The sequence below is a fragment of the Triturus cristatus genome, chromosome 7 (genome assembly GCF_964204655.1).
Source record: "Triturus cristatus chromosome 7, aTriCri1.1, whole genome shotgun sequence".
Lineage (NCBI taxonomy): Eukaryota > Metazoa > Chordata > Amphibia > Caudata > Salamandridae > Triturus > Triturus cristatus.
Window position 1 is genome coordinate 1,387,760,432 of NC_140590.1, and position 22,262 is coordinate 1,387,782,693.

The following is a 22,262-nucleotide window of genomic DNA, read 5'->3' on the forward strand; positions in this document are numbered from 1 at the left end:
GCTCGATTACTGGAGCAAATGGAGCCACACATTTACTCTTTGGCCTCTCTGGAGCGAGATCGGAGCTCATTCAGAACGCTGCTCACGCGCTGGCTTTTCTGATGCAATGGCATCTAAGGGGTGAGCGAGGGGAGGCAATGAGTCTGATGGTGCAAGCCACTTTCGTGACATTACTTCCTGTTGTGACGTCAGCGTCCCCCCACTTCTTTTTTTAGGACACAGTGAGGGAATCCGAGGAAGAGGTCATGGTGTGGAGGGGGAGCTAGGGTGAGATGAGGAGCACTGGTGGAGGGTGGTAGTGAGGGAGTCTGAGGAGGAGGTCATGAGGGGGAGAGGCTGCAGAGAGATAAGGGGCACTGGTGGATGGTGGCAGTGAGGGAGTCCAAGGAGGAGGTCATGAGGGGGAGGGGCTATGGGGAGATGAGGGGCACTTGTGGCGTGAGGCAGTGAGGGAATCTGAGGAGGAGGTCACTAGGGGGGCCATGGAGGGACGAGGGGCACTGTTGGAAGGTGGTAGTAAAGGTATTTACAGAGAAAGAGGTTATTAGTGTGGCGCCAAAAAAGACTTTCGCATCAGCGCTAAAGCCGGCCCTGTCATGGCCTTTCTGTTTTTGTTTATTTAATTAGCAGTCGGGTCATAAGGGCTACTGTGGAACATACTTTAAAGTGCTGCTAATTATATTTACTGCTATATTCAATGTTTTAAGTTTGAAGGTGATTTTACTAATGTTTTTACCGGGAAATAGCAACGTGGAGCCCGATAGTGCCTGATATGGGGCTGGGGCCCAAGGTCAGCTGTGAGATAAGGTACACTGGAGAGAGGAGAAGTGGATAATCAAGCCTGTAAGGAAGAGCGTTGCCGAGTCCGGGGTCAGGTGGAGGTAGTAATGAAGAGGGATCCTCCATGAAGGCTTAAACAGATGGAGCCTGAGTAGTATCACTTGCCTGATACTCCAACCTCAGAAACATCCTCTTCCCATCAAAGGAACATTACATGGAAAAAACACTTTTTGTGAGTGATAATATTTAGAAAGAGATTTGGAAAAGAGTGAGTTTTACTGGTCCTAATACGACTAAGAAGAGATAAAGGAGGGCCCTGAAGCAGGCCTGCCCAGACATATATGCGACAAATCGAGCCCGCAGTGGCCCACCCAAATGCACCCTTGGCCCACCCAAATAAAAATTCCTGGAGCCGGGCCTGATGTGTGGCAAGAATATTTGTGCATGTTTGTTGTGTGGCATTGCTCTGTGGTGGTGACTGTTTTTAAGCTGCCTCATCTGGAGGCATCAGACTGGGCCTCAGTGGGTTTATCCTGCTGGCTACGATGCATGCTAGTATTTTACAATGAACATTTATGTGCGATGGGGATAGTGATATGTATGGTTAGGGTTGAATGGCCACACAGTGTTAAAGATCCTCAACCCTTTACGTTCAAAGAATGGGTGAGCACAGCTCTAAACGGTTTGAAGCTGAAAGCATGGCTCTCCACAGAGAAGAGGCATGGGGCTTCAGAAAGCATTCCATAAGCGATCAATGACTGGGTGTATAATAATGTTAACAGACAAATCTTGTGGTTCCAGCATCTGAAAAGTACTTCCAAAATTAAGACCCATTACACACATTAAAATCCCACTCTACATTGAGGAAGAATGTAACAGCTTGGACCCAGGGGCTTAGTTGATCCTCGACCATTTACATTCAAACAATGGATGTCTGAAGCTGACAGCATGGCACTCCACAGAGCAGCCCTGCCCTGGCACTGCCTCCCAGCCCGTGTCTCTCTCGGCAGTGGCTCCCTTCCTGTGCCCTGGGTAGACTTGGGGGTAAGTTACAGGCTCAGCCCACAGGACAGGCGGCTCTCAGCTTCCCACCATTGGCTGCACTTCCAGCCCATTAGGAAAATGAAGACCTCTCTCCGGTTGCCCGAGCGGCTAATGCCGTTTTCTGGAAACCCTCCTCATTCTCTTTATCACTCCCTGGCCTCTCTCCCTCACACTGGCCCTCCTCATTCTCTTCCTGTCTCACCTGTTGGTCGCCCCCCTAAGTATGTGCATCTACAGTCCCTCTACCAATTTGCCTGCCTCTACTCCTTCATTACCTACCGCTGCTCTCTGACACAAGCCTGACCATGTTACTGCACGTTCTTTTTTCTTCCTGCATCGCGTCCTCTTCCATGAGGTCCCCTCCCTGTCCGGAGTGTGTCTTGCTGTGCATTGCCCTCCCAGGTTCTTTCGTGTCCTCCGTCCCCAGACGTGAACCAACCCCTGCCATAGAGACCCTGGCTCTGGCTGCCACCACTGTGGAGTGCTGCTGGAGGCTGAGTGAGGTAAGAGCTAAACGTTTTCAGAGGGGATATTTAGTGAGTGGCAGAGTGGCAGCATAGCTGCCAAGGTTTCAGATGTGTGACATTTTCTCACAACTTCAGTGTAATTATGATTGACATTTCAACGATTATGAGCATAGCTCCCAAGGTTTCAAATTGCTATGTGTGACATTTTCATAATTCAATTGTAATTGTGAGTGACATTTCAACGACTATGAGTGACACTTTTTTGCGAGCAAAACTCAAGCAATGAAGACGAGGGAAACATATATATATATATATATATATATATATATATATATATATATATATATATATATATATATATATCAGTAATTACACCCATTTGAGCAATGAGAAACTCTAAGAAGACTAAAACTGGTGTAAATGTCTGCGGCAGCGGACTCATAATTGCAATAAAATTATGAAAATATCACACCTAGCAATCTGAAAGCTTGGCAGCTATGCACTTTGAGGCTGCTCTTTACCAACTGACGTTGGAACTACTCAAAACAACAATGTACAGTAGAACTCTTCTTACTGTGTATCATCTGTGACTTGTCCATGCACATCAAGGGTTGAATCTCTTTGGCAGTACCCCCATATAAGTCATGGAGATTGCACAATTTTCTTCTCTAATGTATAATTCAGATGTAGCTTACTCAAATTATTTTAACTTATGTTGGTAATAGATTTTAATGGGCACATATAACAGGGGGGCACAGTAGTATAGCACAATACAGCCCATCCCATAATCTCCATGATTATCTCATGTACATCCAGGGTTCGATTTCCTGGCTTTACATCCCTTCATTTTCAGTTTGATTGTTATTGTCTTCCTTAATTTAGCCATAATGTATGTGTGGTATTAGTTTGGCAATATATTTAAATAGACACACCTAACAGCATCTCATGTAAGTTTAGCATAATGCAGCCTACCTGGTATGCTCAAGATTCACCTATGTACATCTACTTCCTTTAATCTAGATGTATTTCACTTAAATTTTAGCAGCTGACAATCACACTTAACATGCTTGATGTCGTCTTTGTCTTGTATCTATTTATTTGCCCTGCACATTTCTTTATTTCGAAACATTGACCATTCTTGGCCGACATCACTGTGGTTTAATATTTCTTGTTTCTTCTGAATATTCAAGGAGTGCTGCAGCGCTGGAACAGTTTGTCCCGGGTCTTGGATAGAGTTGAACAAGTTCCCATGGCCCCCACAACTGTGTTTAAGGATTGTGATCATAATGTGTCGCCCCTCCCTGTATTTTAGCTTTGGGCCCCCAGGCAGGCTGTGCACCATGTGTGTGCTGAGGCTGCTGTAAAGGAGAGATGCACTATTACAAGCTGGTTTTGGGTACCAAGAGCACACGTCTTTTCATTCCCAGGGAGTTGGTTGCTGCTGCTTGGAAGTAATGACAGGGAGCGACCCCTGGTTGTTGCCTTTGGGCCACCAGAGTGGGCTTTGTATCTGGTCTGTGTTGGCAAGGTGGAGCTGACTGACCCCTTTATGCTGCATTTAGTTTTAAGGGCACACAGTGAGTCATTCCCTGTGAATAATTCATTTGCTGTTTTTGAAAGATAAAGAATCACAGGCTTCGACACTGTTAAGTTGGTTTTGGGTCCCCAGAGCACATCACGTTTGTGCAGGTCCCCACTGCTTTAATGGTGGGACCATGATGTATGGTCATTTAATGTCAGCTGTAGATGAAGGTTACATGAACAGTGTCATGTGTGTGCATGTTTGCATTGTGTTGAGGGGATTACCAGGTAATTGTTCACGCAGCTCTCTGATGGATGTCATATGCGGTTTTTCTGAGTCCCCAGATAGATCCTGCAGTCTGTGTGTTCTCTTTTGTACTGCCAGTCACCGGTGTATTCAACTGTGTAGCCTTGGACCGTGTCATGTATGTGCATGCAACTTGCATGATCAAGGTAACTATTAGCGGCGATATTACGTTTTTCTCGGACCTCTTTGAAGTGCATGCCCTCCCGCCGGGGGGGGGGGGGGGCGGCAATCTGAGGGATAGCCCCGGGCGCCACAAGCTCTAGCTATGCCACTGAGTAGCTATAATATTTGTGGGAGAAAATCTCCTCAGTTAATGTCCCCAAATGGAGAGTTCTCAATTCACGTTCTGCTACCCAATTCCAATAAAGCAATTTTAGGTCCTCTTTGGGAGGAGGAATCTGGCTTGCCCATGCCCCAGACAACCCCAAGTAGCAATTTTTTAAGGTTAGTCAGCCATTTGACTTTATTGCCCGTATCTAATGTCAACACCTCAGAAAGTGCCGCTGCGTACCCGGAAAGCTCCTCTGTCCGCCGAAGGCGTGCCCAAAAAAACAGTGGGCGAGACCTGGCGATATCGCGAAAGGAGCGTCTGCCCATGTCAAATAATATTGGTCTAAAGGGGGTACTGATAGGGAGTGAGACCAGCTCTCTACAGAATTTGCGTTCAGACTTGGAAATATCATCTGTGTTATCAAAACCCCAAAGCTCTGCACCATACAAAGCCGAGTTCACTGCTTTGCCCTCATAAACTGCCAGGGCAGGAGCAACTGGTCAGCTTAGTGATAGGCTCTGTGCTTTCCTAATGGCACCTGCCGCACGCTTATGGTTTAGTAGCATTTATCTAGATGAAGTCTCCAGTCCATTTTGTCTGAGAGTCGAACCCCCAGATAATCAAAGGATTTGACCCTCTCTAGCTGGATTCCATCTAAAGTAAGGCTAGATCTAAGGTGCTTGGAAGAGCTAAAGGCCATAAACTTGGTTTTTGAGGTGTTAATCTTAAGGCCTCGGATGGTACAGAAAAGATGAAATCGATCTAATGACTTCTGGAGACCAGCTGGAGTCTTGGAAATAAGCAGTGTGTCGTCAGCAAATAGGAGTGTCACAATTTTTTCCCCAGCCAAGGTGGGAGCATCTGCAGGTTCTTTCCCCAAAAAATCAACCACCCCATTCACATACAATGAGAATAGGGTGGGAGCCATAACACACCCTTGGCGGACCCCCCTCCTGACGGAGATTCTATTGGTAACTTGGCCCTGGGCGCCCCATCTTACACGGGAATAATTATCCTCGTGCAAACAAATCAGTAAATTCAAAACTTGTGAAGGGATGCCCATTTCTCCCAAAATTGACCACAGGGTCCCCCTAGGTACCAGATCGAACGCGGTCTTAAGATCGATGAAGGCAAGATATAAGCTGCCCTTACCGATCACTACTACCTTCCAGTAAAGGAGGAGCAGCCGAAACACCTGGTCAATAGTCCCGGTGTTCCTTCTGAATCCAGCTTGATACTGGGAGATAATATCACCGTCATCTATCCAGTCCTGAATCCTGTGTAGGAGAACCCTGCCAGCCACCTTTTGGATGACATCTATCAAACTAATGGGCCTGTAATTGGCGGGGTCCTCCCTATCCCCTTTTTTGTATATAGGGACAACTTCAGCTCTTTTCCAGGAATCCGGGACTGGTGCTCCCTTGGCAATTGAATTAAGCACAAGTGAAATATATTTAGCCCATCTAACTGGATCTAATCGCAATAGGTCCCCCGGGATTCCATCCGGTCCAGCAGCTTTAGCGGGAACGATGCAATTAATTGCATCTATAGTTTTTGCGATGTTGAAAGGTGTAACATTATCAGCCTGACGTGTATAGCATGCATGATCTAAAGGCTGCTGGCCATCCAAGGAGTCCTGAAAAGAGTATAATCCAGAGAAATGAGCATGCCATTCTAAACTAGTAATATGATTGGATATGTGGACGATGCCTTTAGAATCGGTGGCTTTGATCGGATTCCAAGTTTTTTTTAGAATCCCTTGGGCTACAAGCATCTTTTAGGGCCTGCCAATGTGATTCCTCCCAATCACGTTTTGCTTTGTTGATAGTAGCATTATATTCTTTCCTGGCTTTCCTAATTTCAGGAAGTATTTCCGTTTTTAGGGCAAGAAATAAGACTTTCCTCTTTAAGCAACAATCGTTGGTAAACCAGGGATTAAGACCCTTTTTGTTATTGCCTTTATTGTTAGATAATTGACCAGATTGGAAATTAAGGCTCATCTGACTAATAGTTGTATCATAGATAAATGTAGCCTTGGATGTTGCTAATGGATCTTTTGCAATAACCTCTAGGTCCTTGATTTTGGATGTCAAAATTTCAGAAATGGAATGAATTTTAAAATCTTGCCCAACAACCTTCGTCCATTTCAGAAATCTGCCGCAGTTAGAAGAGACAACATCTTTAGTGGTTAAGGTTGGACCAGTGGTTATAGCTTGCTCAGGACATAGCCAAAGATTCACCAAGCTGCAGGACAGAAAGTTATGGTCACTATCCACCGTAGCACCGATTAACATATCAATGGAATCAGTCCAAAGACGAATATCCACTAAGATGTAGTCGAATGCCTGAAGTGGATCCCACTCTATTAAAGGTGTGGGCTCCCAAAGAGTCAGATGAAACTCTACCATTCAGTGCTCTCAAGCCAAATTCTAAAGCGATTGCATTAATTTTAATGGCCACCCGGGACCATTTCTTAATGGGTGCTAAGTCTAGGGGGTTATTCCCCATTGGAGATCTTCATCTAATGTCCCCAAGAGGTCAACCGAACCTAAAGGTTCGAAAGTACAATTGAGGTCCCCTGCTACCAAGATTTTTGCAGATACATGGCAACTGCTTAATTTGTCCACGAGAAGTGAAAGGGTAGGTGAAACTTTGGCCACAGGCATTCCTCTTACATAGATGTTAAAGAGTGTGAGTGTTTCCCCTCCCTTTGGCCCTTTTATAGTGAGCCACAAGATGTCTTGAGAGGGGACTGTCTTGTGCTTTATTGTCCATCCTAGATCGATACTAACCCAGACAATCAGGCCGCCCGATGGATGCCCCTTGCCCACATGAACCGCTGGAATAAAAAAGGTGGTGTAGCCTGACTTATAAAGCTGTGTCAAGCACCAGGTTTCCTGAAAAATACAAAGATGATGTTCCTCCACTAAACTATTCCAGTGGGGCAATAAGAATTTATTCCTGAGCCCTGCAACGTTCCAAGAAAGAACCTTAAGTGGAATGTTGCTTTTCTCGGGAACCATAGGCACCACATCAACAACTGTATCCATTATGGATGTCATAGGAATTGTTTTTGGTTGTGCAACACCCAAAGATAACTGGCCTACCTGAGCTAAGTTTGAAGTAGCCAAGGGAATAACAGGCACACATGGTCCCCCTGAAGAAGTGAAATCAAAAAAGAATTATACAAAAAATTGCATTTAAGAGTAGGCCCTACACCTGTCCTTCTATCCAAATCGACAATAGGGGCTATGCCATGATTTCGAGAGCTGGCGGTGGATGATATCAGATGCTGAGGAGATGGAACAGGATTAACAGAAAGAATTTTGTCCAAATGAAGATATGATTTCTGCCTTACAGACTGAACAGAGATATTAGGTAGTCAATCATTTTGAGACAAAGTTGAAGAGAGGTCATGCACTAAGCGCTCTTGTCTCAACTAAAGGTGGAAAGCGCCTGATCTGTATGGAGGACGTCTCTGGGGGGGATGTACGATATTCTAGCGCAATCAGATTATCTGCCAGTTCAGCGTTTGACAGTGTTAGTTCGATGTTATCAAACACCCCATTTGTGGATGGACACCTTCTTGCTCTTAGAATATCCTCCCGTATGATGGAACGGCATCCTCTAACGTGTCATAGCCAATGGATAGACTTGTTGGTTAACGAGTCATTACTCGCAGCACTATGGACGACATCTAGTTTAGGAACATTGACCATAAATACAGTATGCATTGTTTTTGGATGATCCCTATAATTGGGGCGGGATAAAAGATTTATTTGGGCCATTGAATAAGTTTGGTTTTGAGAGTCAGGCAATGATGGTATAATACTCCTGACCATGGTTTTTTTTTTAACTCGTAAGTGATTCTCATGATGGTTAATAGCACCAGAAACTTGGGGTATCTTAGGAACATTTAATTTGTTTTTACAGATATGATGAGACACATTGTCCTGTGCCATTCCAGGCTCTCCACATTTTTCCCCAATGCTCAACAAAACACTAGGATTCTGAATACACAATTATTTTTTTTAAAAGCAGAAAGACTGGTGGTTCCTGAGGTAAGAATGCTCCCAAATCCGATGTTAGAACCATTGAAGGCTGAATTACAGAAAGTGAGGAAAATGAGGTTGATTTAGGAGATAGAATCTTCTGAATGGCTTGTTCCAGTGGGGTTGGCACAAAATAATGGTGGAAAAAGTATATGTGGCCCTTTGTGACTTGATTAAGGGTATTTGGTTTGTTAGACAGCCACTACCCAATACTTCAGTGGAGTTATCATTTTTGAGTGACGTACAAATATGTATTGTAATGGACATGTCTTCGGCACAAAACCATGTGCAGTTACAGGTGCAGTGAAGATCACTGGCATTGTTTCTGATGCCCTTAAGGGAATTTCATTTTGTTAGGATGGTATTTGGACAGGTGCCTGCCTCCACCTGTTTTGAACTTGTAATAGGGATGGTGCTGTAAAGAGTCAAAAAGTTATTACTCCTTCAGTATCCTTTGGTATAGGGGTAGAACAGGATTAACCATTGTATTAGTTTAAGCCATCAGATTGTTTAATCATCTTCATTCACACATATATATGTATATTTGCCACAATGTGATCCAAAAAGATCCTGCGCGCTCGTTCGCGGGTGCTCTGCGTAGGGGTCGGATCCAGACCCGAATTCATTAATTTTTCTCCAAGTAACGCGGTACTCAGAAACATGAGTTTTAGCTATTTTATTTTCAAAGCAGCACTCAGACCAACGCGTTTCAGCCCTTCCTGGCTTTGTTCACGGTCAGTGAGCCCTCTTCTGTTTCTACCATTTATCCCATTTTTGCCGTCATGTGGCATTATGGGATTTGTAGTATTTGATTATATAACATATTTTACATATTGACAAGAGGATTTTTAGGCAACATGTTATTACATTTATAACAGTTATTGGCATAATTATTATTAGCGCTTGAAATTTTGCCGCATTCATGATTATACAATTAATTAACCTAAAAATGTCTTATTGTAATTGGGTATAGTACCCTTTCAATATTCATGAAAACATCTCTTAAAAAATAATAAGGTTTTATATAATCATCTTAATGTACAGGTATAGTACCCCAGCATTACAAACTTGGTTGTTCCCACAGGTGATCAGTTGTTATAGTGGCTTGATCCATTTTTTTATGACATTTTTTAATCTTATATTGTCTTTAGGATTTCAATTTAGTCCAAATGAACATACAGTTCTTCATCATTGTTCAACCCTTTTGGGGTCTTAGTTTTTAATCGAATAATGAACTTTGATTCTATTTGCCGAAGTTTTTTTATTCGGTTTCCTCCGCGTTCATTTTGTTGTATCATATGAATTCCAAAGAAGCTCATTGCTCTCCAATCACTTTTTTGACAGGATGCCATGTGTTTACCTGTTGCATAGGACATGTCCTTGTTCTTGACTGCTCTAAAGTGTTCAAGAATCCGCTTTTTTAACATGCAGATGGTGCTCCCAATGTATTGCATCCCGCATTTACATTCAATTATGTAAACCACATGTGTTGATATACATAGAATTTTTTGATCAATTTTGAACACTTTACCATCGTGTTCATTAAATGAGCTTACGTGTTTTCCAATTTTGCATGCCTTGCATATATTGCATTTTTTAAACCCTTTTTGTTGATTGTCCAGCCAATTTGTTTGTTCTTTTTCTTTAAAATGGCTCGGTACCAAGGCATCCCTCAAAGATCTTGTTCTCCTGTATGTTATCATTGGTCTGTTTCCCAATAATTTACCTATATCTGGATCTGCAGAAATTAGGTGCCAGTATTTTTTGATTTTCGTCATAATTTGGCCACTCTCTTTACTGTAAGTTGTAACAAAACGTGGTATGTCATGTTTATCTTGAGATTTGCTTTTTGATGTTAAAATTTCCGCTCTTGATTTCTTGTCAATTCTTTTCTTTCCTTTTTGTAAGTCTCTCTCATTGTAACCTCTTGCTCTTAGTCTGTTCATAGATTCAAGAATTTGATTTTCTCCATCTTTTGGTTTAGAACAATTCCGTTTCATTCGAGTGAATTCTCCATACGGGATACTTGTGATCCAGCTTGTTGGATGAAAGCTTGTCCCGTGGAGTATACTGTTTGTCGCTGTTTTTTTACGAAACAATGTGGAGTGAATCTGATTTCCTTCAATATAGATCTTTGTATCCAGAAAATCAATTTCCTTTTTACTTGAAGTACATGTGAAAGACAAGCCGATATCATTGTTACATAATTTCAAGTAATATTTATTGAAGCTCTGTAATGGTCCATTCCATATTATGAATAAATCGTCTATGTATCGGACCCATAGTATTATCCTATCCAGATCTTCTTGGTTTTCAGAGTTCCAAGCCATCATTTTTTCCCACCATCCCATGGTTATATTTGCATAGTTTGGTGAAAAAGATATGCCCATGGCAGTACCACATTGTCTGTATAGTTGTTTGTTAAAAAGAAACACATTATTGGTCAAGCACATCTCGATCATTTGGAGTAACATTCTCGTATGTTGTAATTCTGAGATGTTTCTTTGTTTTAAGAAATATCCGCATGCTTCTAGTCCTACTTCATGTCTAATAGACGTGTAGAGGGCTACCACGTCGATGGTAATTAGAAGATATTCTTTACTCCACGTGATTCCATCAAGAATTCGAAGAAAGTCTCCCATATCTTGTATATATGAACTCATTGATTTCGCAATTGGTGCCAAAAAGCAGTCCACATATTGCGAGATATTGTCATACAACGATTCACAGGATGAGACTATTGGCCTCCCTGGTGGATTGGTTAACGTCTTGTGAATTTTGGGTAAGAAATATATTGTTGGTATTACTGGAAAGTTGTTTATGAGAAACTTCAGTTCTTCTTTACTTAATAGATTTTCGCCATAACACAGTTGTAAAAACGTATTCAATTCCGTTGCCATTTTGTTAATTGGGTTCTTATCTATTTTGCAATAGTTGGTTGTGTCGTTCAGTTGGCAAAACGCTTCATTAACATAATCTTTCGTGTCCATAAGAACAATGTTTCCCCCCTTGTCAGCGGGTTTGATAGTGAGTTTGTTATTTTCCACTAGATTTCTTATTGCTTCCCTTTCCTTTCTCGTGAGATTTTCTCTTTTTTGTTTATCATTTCTATTTTTTGGCATTTTTTCTGAAAAAAACAGAGGTTTCAGGGATGTTATAGTTAGGAATTTGCATTTTAAAAAACCTTAAAAATTCACTGAAAAAAATCACAGGTTTCAGGGACGTTATAGTTAGGCTAACTGTTCACTCGTACAAAACCAGAGAAATTCAGCCATAAAGTTAGCTCAGAACTATATCTCACGCCCTCGCAATGCACTGCTGATGATGTCACATATTACGACACCCATGATATGGTCAGTCACATCACTGATGATATCTCAAATGACATCGCTGATGACTTCACTGATGACATCATCCACATAATCTCTTATGCACCTACTCACACCCCAATATAACCTATCATACAACCACTCCAAATTTCAGGCTACCGTTCTTGAAACAAATTTCTAACTATAACGTAAACAATACCTCTGTTTTTTCAGTGAATTTCGAAGGCTTTTTAAATTCTAATTTCTACCTATGCCTACATAGATACACCCTATGCACGAAGAGGAAGAACGGTGCAAAAAGAAGCAAGAGAAGTGCAGAAAGAGGCAAGAGAGGTGCAGAAAGAGGAAGAAAGGTGCAGAAAGAAGCAAGAGAAATACAGAAAGAGGCATGAGGGGTACAGAAAGAAGCAAGAGAGGTGCAGAAAGAAGCAAGAAAAGTGCAGAAAAAAGCCACAGCGGTGCAGAAAGAGGTAAGGGGCTTGACATAGAGGGAAGAAAGGTTCAGAAAGAAGCAACAGAGATGCAGAAAGGGGGAAGAGGGGCAGAGAAAGAGGCAAGAGGGGTGCAGAAGAAACATGAGAGGTGAAGAAAGAAACAAAAGAAGTGCAGAAAGAAGGAACAGAGGTGCAGAAATAGGCAAGAGGGCTGCAGAAAGAGGTCCTCAGGACACAAGGGGACCTCATCGCCCCAACAGCAGTGCACCAAGAGGTGCGGTTGCAGAGTGCTGTAAAAAGGGGCGAGGCCTCCTACCATCTCTCAGCAATACCACTGTGTGGGGCTGACTGGAGGTACCTGGTGGGCTAGTTGGCCCCTAATGACACTCACCAGTGAAGAGGACTTCATCCCCAACCCAGAGTGCGCCAGGAGGAATGCTTGCAGAGTGGTGCAGGGAGGGGGCAGGGCCTCTGGCGAGTTGACGGTTTCTTTTTTGGGGGTCCATGTGACCCCCATCCCTTGAACCTTTTGGGCCACGGTGTCCCCATCCCCGAGGCCTGAGCTATTTAAAAGAAATATATTGAAAAAGGAGAGGGGCATGGGGCCCCCCCTCCCAAGTTGGATTACGGCCCCGAGGACCCTATCCCCCAGGGCCTGGCTAAATCTTTTTTTTATGGAAGGAGGCCTTGTGGCCCCCCTTCCCTGGGACACCTTTGGCTCCGGGGACCCATCCCTCGGGCCTGCCCTGCCTTTTTAAAAATATATTTTGGAGGAGGGCTGCATGGCCCACCTCCTGGGGCCAACTTAGGCCCCAGGGACCCCATCCCCCGGCGCCCGTACTTATTTTTTTAAATAAAAATAAAAAAGGGAGAGAGCCGAGTGGCACCCCTCTGGAGCCATTTTTGGCCCCAGTTACATCACCCCTGGGGCTTGGCCTCACATTGGGGACCATGGGGTGAGCCCTAATGCCCCCGCGGTCATTGCTTTTGGGCAAAGGGAGCTGATGACATGCACCTCTGTTTGCCCAAAAGCCATACAGCTTCGCTTCATGGAAGCGAGAGCAGTTTTCCTGCTCTCGCTTCCATGAAGCGAAGCAGATGTTTGCTATGACAGGTAGGGAGCAGTACTCCTGCCCTGCCATAGCAAACTGCAATGGCCTGGGGGTGGGTACCCCGGGACATAGCTGGAGCCGGCACTGGGGGGGTTGCGGTCCCAGGGCCATGGAAGACTCCTGGAGGGGGGCCGTGCGGCCCTCCTACCAACTGGTTTAAAGCCCTGGGGAGGTGGTGGTACCCGGGCCGGGGGTCCGCTATAGATCCCCTTATTTAAATTAATGAATGCCCCGGGGAGGTGGTGATCCCCGGGGCAGTGTTGGGGGTCACACACTTCATTTACAAAATTGAAGCCCCAGGAAGGTGGCTGTCCCTGGGGCTTGGGTGCCCCATGAGGCCCCCACACTCATAATTAAAAAAAGCCCGGGGTAGGTGGGGGTTCTGGGGGCAGCGTGGGGGGCAGGACTCTCCCACATTTTTTTATTTACAAAAAGCCCTGTGCCCCCGCATATCAATAAATTTACCCCGGGGAGGTGGCGGTCCCTGGGCCTGCGGGTGCCCCACAGGGCCCCAACATCACATTTTAACAATGCCCACCCGGGGGCATAATTAAACAAAGGGCAGGAGACTGCTCTTAATTAATTTTTTTCAGCAGGATTTGCGAACCTTACATGAATTCCACTGATTTGGCCCTGGGGGTCCCTGTGGGACCCCCTGAATAGGCCTAGGGGGTCAGGGTGTTTCTAGTCTGCCCCCTTTTCTTGTTTTTTTAACCTTTTTTTCTTGTGATCCGGTTTAACCAAGTCACAAGATGGCTGCCAGCACTTCCTGGTTTTTAAGTGTTGGCAGCCAATCAGTGCCAAGCTTGAGATCTGGAGGGTTTGCAAATCCACCACGGTCACCAGATACTAATATTTCTAAATATATACATTTTTCAGGAACTACTGAACGGATTTACACCATTTAAAAAAAAGTTTGCTTTCTGAGCCAAGAATTACCTTTTTGCCTAATTTGGTGGAATTCCGTTCAGCAGTTCAGGCTGTAGTCTTGTCTGAAGTTTCCTATGGAAATTACCATGGAGAAAACGCACTATGGGAACCCCTTTTTTCTCTGCCCCCGCATGACAAATCACCCTAAACCTTTCAAGACAGAAGCTGACCTGACTGTAGCACCCCATTCGTTACAAAAGTTCGCAAAGATTTGTCAAACGGCGCCAAAGATACTAGCAAATCAAAAATGCTTTTCCTATGGAAACTATGTCCGAACTATAACTACCTTCTGGCGACCGCCAGTAACTAATATATATATATATTTCTGGCATGAGGTGAGAAAGGGAGAAAAGAGAGGTAACAACCTCTCTTGGACAATGTCGGATTTCCAGCATGACATAACATACTGGCTATTTTAAATTGACAGGCACATGAACACGTTATAATTATTTTTGAGAGACAAGATGCATGGACATATATTGCAATCCATACAGTGGTGACTTTAATGCTATTCAGCAGGATAAAACATTGCACCATGTGTATGGATGCTAAAACAACAGCACTGATGCACCTTGGGACATGTAGGAAGATGCCATCAACCACGTGGGTGTGTATATATAAAAAGCTCCTTCCAGTGATTGCAATCGTTCTCACCTGTGATCAAGGCCTAACGGCTGAAGCACATAAGGACATGAGGTTGCAGCCACCTGGAAAATAAATGCATGGCTTTATTCCGACACCAGGCTCTGCATTTTCCTTTGGCTGGATTAATGTGACAGGATCTCCATTCCTGTCCACAGAAGCCGCCTTGCAAGGTCGGGGGCCCCCAAGGTGGAGTGTTGCTGCTTTATGGAGACATAATTATGGGGGCATGGCCTTCTCACCTCGTACCAGATGGAAAAGAACTTGCTTGGGATTTCTGGTATGAGGTGAGAAAGGGTGAAGGGAGCGGTAACAACCTCTCTTGGACAATGTCAGATTTCCAGCATGACATAACATACTGGCTATTTTAAATTAACATGCTCGTGGACACTTTCTATTTATTCTTGAGAGACAAGATGCATGGACATATATTGCAATCCATACAGTGGTGACTTTAATGATATTCAGTAGGATAAAACATCACACCATGTGTATGGGCGCTAAAACAACAGCACTGATGCACCTTGGGACATGTAGTAATATGCCATCAACCACGTGGGTGTGTATATATAAAAAGCTCCTTCCAGTGATTGCAATCTTTCTCACCTGTGATCAAGGCCTACTGGCCGAAACGCGTAAAGACACGAGGTTGCAGCCACTATTCATCTGGAAAATAAATGCATGGTTTTATTCCGACATCAAGCACTGCATTTTTTTTTGCTGGATTAATGTGACAGGATCTCCATTCCTGTCTGCAGGAGCCACCCTGCAGGGTCGGGGGCCCCCAAGATGGGGTTTTGCTGTTTAATGATCATATATATATATATATATATATATATATATATATATATATATATATATATATTATCTACCGGCGGTCGCCAGTAGATAGTTATAGTTAGGACCGTGTTTCCATAGGAAATCCGCAGCATTCTATTTGGAATAACTTTGGCGCCGGTTGAAGAATCCTCGCGAAATTTTCAAAATAGGTGGGGCGCTCCGCTCCGCTCCTACCCTGAAAGTCTCGGGGGGATTCGTCAAGCGGGAGCTGAGAAAAAAGGGGGGTCCCAAAACGCGTTTTCCCCATGCAATTTTCCATAGGGACCTTTAGCCCAAGGTACAGCCCGAACGGCTGAACAGAATTACTTGAAATTTGGCAGAGAGGTAGTCCTCAGCTCAGGGAAGTGCCCTTTGCAGGTCTGGTGTCAATCTGTTCAGTAGTTCCTGAGAAAATCAAAAGTAAAATCATATATATATGTGGGCGGAGCCTAACCACACATCTCATCCTGAGATCTGATTGGCTGTCAGCACTTCATCCAAGAAGTGTTGGCAGCCATCTTGGGACCAATATACATGATAGCACCTCATTAAAAAGCATTGCAGTTAATAGAAGGTTTTAAGACTTTAGTTACATTATAAATCATTTGTTGATGGTACCATACTCATTTTAGGAATTGTGGTATGTTCTAAGGTGATTTCACCATGTGAAAAAGCCTTCTGCTGGGATATCATGATTGAGAGAAAAATATTTTCTCATGCTTTTCCCACAGAGGTTTGGAAGGTGATCTATAAGCTAAACTGAGAGCTTATTTTCTGTAAATTCACATTATCTTTCTCAGTCATGTGAGAATGAAGTCTGACATTCTCAGTAAAACATGTACATCCAACAAGGGCAGAGACTGTCAGTTGATTCCTTTGTGTTCTACTGCAGCTTCCCAGAGTGTTCCAAAGAACAACTAGAGCGCTAGCAGTCCTACTTATGATAAACGTATGGCACACCTGAAGCCATCTTGCTTGGATTAAAGTGGTAACTCTTAAAACATTTAATTTAAAAAGGAACAAAATGAGGGAGTTCATTTTTCCATAACAAGTATGATTAGTGTTGCAGAAAGAAAAACTAGGGCACATTTTGACTTCTGAAATCCTCTTTTATTTCATTAAAAATTCTGACATGCAGACTGAAACATGCACTTTCAATACCAGCAGCAGTTTTCCCTGGTGAGCAGTAGCTTTACTACAGTGATCTAATGAGCAAAAAGAGTGCTAACATTCTGAATTTATGGCAAATGTGTGACACATCTGAATGCCTTCTTGATGGAATCAAAGTAAAAAACTGAAAGTATTTCCTACTGAGGAGACTGCAGTAAATGAGGAAATTAGGAAACTTCATAACAAATAAGTCTCCCAAGATGGCCACCAGAGACAAAAGAGCCCAAATGTAGCCCAAATATCACCCAGATGTAGCCCAAGTATAGCCCAATGACAGAATGTCCCAGAGTGTTCTTAAAAACAACTAGAGCGCTTACTGTCTTCATTATGACAAAAGTATGGCACACCTGAAGCCATCTTGATTGGAATAAACTGGTAACACTTAAAACATTTAATTTAAAAAGGAACACAATGAAGGGGTTCATTTTGCCATAGAAATTATGATTAATGCTGAAGAAAGAAAATGAGGGCACATTTTGAGTGACTTCACAAATCCTCTTCCATTTCATTAAAAAATTCTGACATGCAGACTGAAACATGCACTTTTAATACCAGGAGCAGACTTCCATGGTGAACAGTAGTTTTACTACAGTGATCTAATGAGCAACTAGAGTGCTAACTTTCAGAATTTATGGCAAATGTGTGACATATCTGAATACCTTCATGATGGAATCAAAGTAAAAAACTGAAAGCATTTCCTACTGAGGAGACTGCAGTACATGAGGAAATTAGGAAACTTCATAACAAATAAATCTCCCAAGATGCCCACCGGAGACAAAAGAACCCAAATGTAGCCCAAAATCACCCAGATGTAGCCCAAATATAGCCCAATGACAGAAGTGTGCAAAACACTTATTATTTTGTTTTTTTTACAGTGTTATATAGTGCAGACTTGTCAGGTATTGGAGTGCTTTACATGAGCATTGGTTACATCACACAAGAACAAATTCATTTTGGTTGTAGACATGGGGAGACTAAGTGATTTGACCAGAATCACAGAATGTCGAGCTGAAGCAGAAACTCCAACCTGGTTCCCCAGTTGCAAAGTCTGCAGTTCTGGAAGTAACACCACATCCTCTCCCCTAAGTGCAACATTTAATCAAGTGGTCAACTGGATAAAAAAACATAAAGATAACAAATAATTTAAAAGTGCTTTGTCGCTATTTGAAAACTCAGAAAATATGTCCTTATTTTAGTCTTTTAGAGCACTAACCATAATTTTGATGCCAATAAGACCCTCTCATATATGTAATTTCTAAAGGAAATGCTCTAGGTATTACAGTTTTGATTACATCAAGATGACGTCAGGCGTTCCACATTTTTGTAATAAATATAGAATGTTAGCAATCTTTTTGTGGATACTGTTGAGAGGCAGAGGCCAGGGGCACGGACTCTGAAAATTGAAGGCAGGTAGGAGGGTGCAAAGGCAACAATTTAACCACACTGAGCAGGCAGGAAGGGCCGTGGCAGCACAACAGACTATGGAGGGCAGTGGAAAGGGGGGCGGGGCAACAAACCAACAATACAGGACTTGCAAGAGAGGCTGTGGCAATGTAATAGACCATTGTGGGCAGAAGGAAGAGGCAATGGTAGTACAACCATACATGCCAACAGACCCGATTCAGCCAGGAAACGTCCAATGTTTTTAAGCTCAAATGGGCTTTATTTGATCTGTCTCCTGTCTACAATCTCCTCTTTTTCAATGTAACTCAAAGGGGAAAATCAATACCCCAGTTTTTTTTCAAAATCTCCCTCTTACCAAGTTCAAAATGTTCGCAAGTATGGTACATTGGATCATGGAAGGAAATGGGGTAGGGACATGGACTTGGATAACAGAGGATAGGAGGGACATGGAGAGGTGCACCAAACTGACCCTGCAGGGCAGGCATCAGGGTTTGCAGCAGCACAATACACCACACAGGGCATGCGGGATGGGAGTGCAGCACAACAATCCATAGAAAGCAAGAGGGAGGGGACAGGACCATGCATATGGACAACAGAGAACAGAGGGGCTAGAGGCAATGGTAGCTAGCTGACCATAATGGACAGACAGGAGAGAAAGCTGCAACATAACAGACCATAAAGGACAGGAGGGAAGGATCAGGGGCATTACAATGGAACAGACAAGCCAGGAGGGAGGGAGTAGGGGTCTGCACATGTAAACAGAGGGCTGGGGGCAAGGGGGCAGGGCAGGAGCAGCAAGATAGCCATGGAGGTCAGGCAGGATGGGCACTAGAAGCAAGACACACCATGAAGAGCAACAGTGAGACTGTGATGGCATACACACAGACCATGGAGGGAAGGTGGGAGGGGGTCAGGGGCAGCTAACTGACCACACAGGGAAGGTGGGGGGAAGGCATGGCAGCACAGAAGACCATGCATGGCAAGTGGGAGGGTTAGTGGCAGCACAATGGCTATGATGGGCAAGAAGGAGGGTGCAGGGGCATGCACAAAGGACGATGGAGGATAGAAGGGAGGGTCAGGACCTGTGCACAGACAAGAAAGTTCAGGGGAAGGGGCCTCACAACAGACCGCACGGGGCAGGCAGGAGGAGCAGTTGCAGCACAACAGACCAGGGAGGGCAGAAGGGTGTGGCAGTACAATGGACCATGTAGGACAGGAGGAAGAGGATAGGGGCATGGCATGTGGACAGTCAGGGTGGAGGTGGCAGGGACAGGTTACAGTCATCTGACAATGCTAGGCAGGTGGGAGGGGAGTGGCAGCTCAACAGAACACTCAGAGTAGATGGGAGTGGCAGGTCCATGGAACATGGTGGGCAAAAAGGATGGAGCAGGGGCATGAACAAAGACATCGGAGGGCAGGGGGAAGGAGAATAGGGGCAGCAAGCTAAGCACAGAGTTTAAGCAGGAGGTCAATGATGGGGCATAGAATTGGGCAATGGAGGGCAGGAGGAGGGAACTGGTACATCATACTAAATTGAGGGCAGTGGCAGCACATCAGACCATGCATGGCAGGAGGGAGGAGGCTAGTCCACGGATTCACACAACAGAGGATAGGGAGGAGGGGGATGGGGCAGCAAGCTAACTGTTCAGAGAAGGCGGGTATTAGGAACTTCATTGTTTTTAAAACGTGTGTCTGTACGAACTACTTAAAATATGAACAAGTATGCAGCATAATCTCACTTTTATTCAGGAAGAAGAGGACGTTTGTGACTGTGACTCCGGGCTCACTTGGCAGAAACACCCCCTGACCCTCCACCCCCTATCGCAAAATGTAATGCCCGTGAAAAGGGTAGGTGAACACAGTGTTATATAGAACATAGTCCTGAGAGCACGATTGAAAATGAAAACTAGATATAGTGTATGGTATAAACTATGCACCAAAAAGTGTGATATAAGATGAACCGGGCGTGAAATATAATATGCAATACATTGTGCGCAATGACAGATTCATTGGAGAGCGCGAGATAGCACAGGCACTAGCGCGTGCTATGCGATGTGCGCCTTGGAGTGTAATATGCACAGGGCAGTATTGTGTAACCTAACGAGTCTCTAAAGTTGTAATATAAAATATGTGCTGGGGAGTGTAACGTTGCATATGCACTGTGACAAAGATATGGATCCCAGATTGTAATATGTATGGCATAGCACTGTGCGTTATAACATAGGCATCGAGGAAGGCACGTTAGATGGGGCAACATAACCCGTGCGAAGACAAGTGTGGCATGACATATTCACGGGGTGGTGTTACAGTGCACATGGGCTAGAGAGTGTCATAGCATATGCACTAGCTGGTGGAAAACAACACAGAGGTGTGTGGCACTCGGCAGGCAATGGTGGGTGTAACACAGCATTGGGCTCTGCCAGGAGCACGCTGTGACTCTCAGTGATGTTCGTCCCCTTTCCAGAGAGTAAAATAAAAAGTATTACACATCCGGCAGTGGATGTGTGTTTTATTAACCGTGAGGGGGGTTTCTTGCATAGTTTTGGTTGAATTTTTGTCGAATCCCCTTTGAATGGCTTGGTGTGCATGTGTATTAAATGTGCCCGTCAATAGCTACCCATGTTTGTATAAATAAACGACAAGGGTGTCTACCGGGATAAGGCACGGTAGGGCATCAGACATGTCAGAGCTTCACTAGTGGTGTAAATACATTCCACGTGGATTCATTGTATGCATAGTCGCCTTTTAATGAATATCACTCAAATCGTCATGGTGATAGGTACGTACGGTTTGTCCAGCATGTCCTAGGTGTGTCTATAAATATATATTTTTTTAAAATAATAAAAAACAGTGGCCGGCCCTGGGGATTGGGGTCAAAAAAATATAATTAGGAGACAGGCCCTGGGGGATGGGGTCATCAGGGCCAATAAATTAGAATAAGAAGGGGAACCACACAGCCCCCCTTCTTAAAAAATTAAAATAAATAAAAGACTGGCATTGTGCCGGAGGCCACGCCCCCTCCTTGCAGCACTCTGCAAACGCACCCCTGGCGAGTTGTAAGTTGGGGAATTAATTCCTCTTCAATACTGAGGGTCCCTGAGGGCCAACTAGCCCAACAGGCATCTCCAGTATGCACCAGGGAGCTGCGCTGCAGACAGGTGTTCTGAGGCCAAGCCCCTTTTTACACCTCTCTGCAACGCAGCTCTGTGGCACTTACTGGAGGTACCTAGTGGTCTAGTTTGACCCTAGGGACCCTTAGGATTCAAGGGGACTTAATCTCTCAACTTAGAACAGCCACAGGGCGCGTTTACACAGTGGTGAAGGGAGGGGACGGGCCCTGAGGTGATGTGTGCAAACACACACTATGGCACGTTTTAAATTGGGGATATAATTTCCCTTCAATACTGAGGGCCCCTGGGGGCTAACTAGCCCACCAAGTGCTTCCAGTAAGCGCCACTGAGCTGCATTGCAGAGAGGTGGTCCAGGCTGTGCCCCTTTTTACACCTCTCTGCAACGCAGCTCTGTGGCACTTACTGGAGGTACCTAGTGGGCTAGTTGGACCCTAGGGACCCTCAGGATTCAAATGAACTTAATCTCCCAACTAAAAACAGACACAGGGCGTGTTTACACAGTGGGGAAGGGAGGGGACGGGGCCTGAATTAACGTGTGCAAAAACGCCCTGTGGCCTGTTTTAAGAGGTAGTTTTAATCCCCCTGCCCTATTATATACTAGGGGCTTACAGAGGAGGTCATGCTAATCACAGGGGGACCCCAACGCATAATGTTTCCTAGTGTATGTAGGTGTTTTCACTGTATTCTAAGTGTCTTTTAACATAGCACTGGCTCTAGGACTGGTTAGTCAGACTCAGTTACCACCAGTATCCGTCTGAAAAAGTTGAGGGTAGAGGATGATTTTGCAACAAGGATTCTTTCTGCTCTTCTTTTTGTTCTTTCTGCACGTTATCCTTCTTCCTGCACTTT